The 4,484-nt window shown below is 31.6% G+C and overlaps 1 pseudogene; it reads right to left on the bottom strand.

Moving 5' to 3' along the window:
• Positions 1 to 2,396: 2,396 nt before the first annotated feature.
• On the bottom strand, positions 2,397 to 2,515 carry LOC120622554 (uncharacterized; annotated as a pseudogene).
• Between the last annotated feature and the right edge of the window lie 1,969 nt (positions 2,516 to 4,484).

The raw sequence follows: 4,484 nt of genomic DNA, 5'->3' as shown, positions 1-4,484 counted from the left end.
AAAAACTGAGTGGTTTTCAAATATTGCAAGCAACTGGAAAAGTGATTTTTGTGTTTTCTTGTTTGTTTTGTTTTCCCGCTCATGCCAAAGCTATGAGGAATTTTTCTACCAAAACAATCACACTAACTGCCTCTCATTTCAGATTTGGAGTGGATGTGACACATACAGTACATTCTACAGCTTTTATGCAAGGTCACAATTACCAATCGATATCAGTTTATTTCTTTTCCCCTTTATTTTTTCTTAAAAAGAGATACATCTTAAAGACAGTAAGGTCTGGATTTTTCTTTACTCTTCTTACCAAGATTAAGTGATATTAGTTGTCACACAATATTCAGATTCTCAACTAATACGCTTTATTAACATTTGGAAATGTTACGTATTCTGCTGAGTATATTATAATTTTAAGCCCTTGAATTAGAATATCTATGGATACGAAATAGTTCAGATTAATAATTTTTTTATTCTATAAAACCATTATGTAAGGGCTCAAAAAATTAAAAAGTAGTTTACTTAAAACATACAAAATTCATATATATGCACATATATATGTAGAATATACAGTCTTATAGAGAAGGAAAATAATTGTACTGAGAACTTAATATTCTTGGAGATAAATTAATATGAGATGTTTCAATTTCTAACTAGCCTTTGTTTAGTCACAATCTCTTGCTTACGAATTGATTATGAGATAAGCAATATACTCAAATATTAACATTTTTTAAGTTATTCGCATTCACAGTAAACTTTTATCTTTATTATAGCAAAAATTATAGAGCTTTTATATTGAAAGTTCAGATTAAAATTTTCACTGAAATAAAATCAGGTGTATTTCCATTTTATTCTGAAGGATAATGTGCAAATATTTATGAGTTGGATACACCCACTCACCTCCCTTTAAAATAACAGAGATGGAAATATTCTTTTAGTAATATTGCTTGGTACTCATTATAAATGAAAATTGAAAAATAGAACTTTGGCCTCGCAAACTAAATACCTACCAAAGAAGGAGGAAAGAGCCAAGCACCACTCCCAGCTATGGCAGTTGATATGTTTTATCCTCAAATTCCTACTGGAAATAACTGTAAAAACTACATAAAATATATTAAAATATGTTTGAAGAAATCAAGGAGATAGAATTTAGGAAGAAATTGCAGACCAAAACTTGTAAAAAGTGGGAAAGGGGTCTACATGGGTGAGTGCACGCACTTAAGACATGTGTCTATTCACGAAAGCATGGCTGAAAAGTTGAAAAGCTGAGCGTAACTTTAACCAGTTTTGATTTGAGACAAAGGTGAACTGTGAACTTAAACCAGTCTTCATGGGGACTGAAGACTACTTTTGACTCATCTGAAAGCCTAAGTAGATTAAAGAGATCTCGTAAGCTAGAGCTTGTAGCTTAATGGTCTCTTGGTCTCCAGTGAAGTCTTTTTTGGATAACATCACAGAAGGCCTCAAATTATCTCTAACATTTTCACAATATCTAGTTTTGATATAAAAAATTATGACATATGATTGGATAAGATTGATGAAAAATAAGAGAAACAACATATAGTGGAAAGTTATAGAGGGAAGTCAGATAGTGTCAACATCATTCACAAAATTTAACAAAATAATTATGCTTGATATGAATAAGGAATTAAAAGGTAATATTGATAATTTGGCAGAAAACTAGTACCATTAAACAAACTAAAATAAGTTATTTAATCTATGGGTTTATCAATGGGTCAGATAGCACCTGCTTGGTAAAATTTATTTGTAACTCCAAAATCATTGCCCACACTGTTGTCACAGTCATCCACAGACATCTGTATGTGCAGAAGAGTTTGGGTCGTCCATGCACATATTACTGGCTGAGGTCAAACAAGACAGCACTTTGCTTTCTTGTATCAGTGCTCATACTTTAACAAGTGCCTTTTGCGATCTATTTAATGCCACTTGTCTTGCATCTTTGTGCTTTCTCTTGATAATTGTACTGTTTAAAATGTCTGCAAAACATAGTTCTTAAGTGCTGTGTACTGCTCCTAAATACAAGATGGCTGTGATGTGCCATATGGAGAAAATGCATATGTTAGATAGGCTTTATTCAGACATTGGCTGTAGCACTGTTAGCCATGTGTTTAATGTTCATCAATCAATAATGTATATTAAATAAGTTGTCTTTAAGCAGAAACATGCATAAAATAAGGTTATTTATTGATTAGTTGATGAAAATGTTTTCAGATATATAGCTCAGTATTTCCCTAGAACAATGATTCAGTATTTGCTAATTCGGTGTCCACAGCAACTTTATGTAATTCATAACTATTATTATTTTTTTTTTTAGGTGAGGCAACCCTTGGTTGACCTCACAGATTGCAAGGACCTTGTCATCTTACAGTCCCTTATTTTTTTTATGCCTACAGCACTTGGTCTTTCTTGGTGGTCTCCCATCCAAGTACTAACCAGGACCAACCCTGCTTAGCTTCCGAGATTAGACGGGATTGGGCTTGTGCAGGGTGACATGGCCGTAGACAATACTTAACTATTTTGAGTGATAATGATTGACTATATTACAGAAGAACATTTCTAAATCAAACATAGACAAAAAGCTACAGTACACAGAACATAATTTAAGAGACAAAGGAAAAATGAATCATATATAAAATCTGAGATCTCCACAAGAGAGAAATAATAAGAGTAAACCCAAAAGAAGAGGTATAACTTTGAATTTTATCAGATGACAGATATCCAGCCACAAAGAGATTACTCAGAAACCAAGCAAAATGAATATAAATATAAAAATATAAAACATCTAAGCTATTATAATATAATTATTAAAACCAAAGAAGATATACTAAAAACATCTAGAATTAGAATTTCTAAAAAAAGATAAACATCAAAGAACAATAAATTTGTCAGCCATTTTTCCAGGTAAAAACAAAAAAATGGAACCAAGAAACAATGACTCATCATTTTAAAATGCCAAAGAAAAATGATTAGATAATGAAAATACAAGTGTCAATATCTGGATAAAAGGATCACAACACCACAAAAATTTGAAGTAATAATAGAGATAAATTTCCTAAAATGAGAGAGTGAGAGAGAGAAACAAATTGTTTTGGGAGTATAAACATATGTATTAGCCTTAGTTATCTATCCCTAGACAACAAATTAGTCCAATATGATTGGCTTTAAGCATCAATCATTAATGATCTCACCGTTTCTGTGGGTCAGGAATGTGGGCATAGCTTAGCTAGATGGTTCTTGATCAGATTCTACCAGTTAACTTGTTGCCAGGACTAAATTCATCTGATGGCTTTACAGAGGCTAGAGGATTCACTTCTAGGATGGCTCACTCACATGGTTTTCTTCAGCAGAACTGTTCTTCACTATCTGAAGCTTTCTATAGGTGGCTTGAATCCTAATAAAATGGCAGTTAATACCTCAAAAATGAACAATCAAAAAGAGAGCAAGTAAGGTTGAATCTCACAATGCCCTTCAGGATTTAGTCTCCAAAGTTCCACACCCTCGATTTCACTATATTCTGGTTTTTGTTTGTTTGTATGTGTTTAAGTGATTCGCTAAGTCTAGCTAACCCTAAAGGAGTGAGGGCTAAAGAAGCTTTGGACAGTTTTGAAACCATGACATATGAATGTAAAATGTAATAGAAGAGAACCATGAGTAAATATATTAATGCATTTGAAAACCTGAAGTAGATTAATTTGTAGAAAAATGATATACAATGTTGGAATTCAAGATATGATAAACTTCTGTTGATCAATAAGTATTAAAATAATTGAAAGAATGTTAATAGATGACAGCTAACTCCTACTCCCACTTATCTGTCTCCCCACTGAGACAGATAAGAGTGGAAACACAACATATCAAAACTTATGGGGTGCAGCAAAAATGATACTAATAGTTATAGTAGCAATTTCTATATTAAAGAAGAAAGAAAGAAAATCTCAACAACCTAACTTTATACCTCAAGGAACCAGAAAAAGAATAAACTAAAACCAAACATAGCAAAGAAAAGAAATAATACAGATTAGAGCAGAAAGAAATGAAATAGAGAAAAGATAAAAAAAAAATCAATGAAACTAAGAGCTGGTTCTTTAAAAAAAAAAACAACAACAAATTAGCAAATGTCACATTAACCAGAGTAAGCCACATTAACAGAATGAAAGACAGAAACCACATAATCATTTCATTTGATTCAGAAAAGAATTTGACTAAATTTAACACTTTATACTAACCAAACTAGGACTAAAAGAAAATTACCTCAATATAATAAAGGCCATATGTAAAAAGCCAATGGCCAATTTCATATTCAATGGTGAAAAACTAAAAGCTTTGGAAATCCTAGCTACAGTAATTAGGCAAGAAAGATAAATAAAACATATCCAAATAGGAAAAGAAGTGAAATTATCTTTTATAGATGACATGATCTTGTATGTATAAAACACAAAAAATATTAGAACAAATAAATGAATTCAGGAAAG

This window comes from Pteropus medius, unplaced genomic scaffold, assembly GCF_902729225.1.
Source record: "Pteropus medius unplaced genomic scaffold, Ma_sr-lr_union100, whole genome shotgun sequence".
In the NCBI taxonomy this organism is placed as follows: domain Eukaryota; kingdom Metazoa; phylum Chordata; class Mammalia; order Chiroptera; family Pteropodidae; genus Pteropus; species Pteropus medius.
This window is presented reverse-complemented; position numbering and strand designations above follow the sequence as displayed.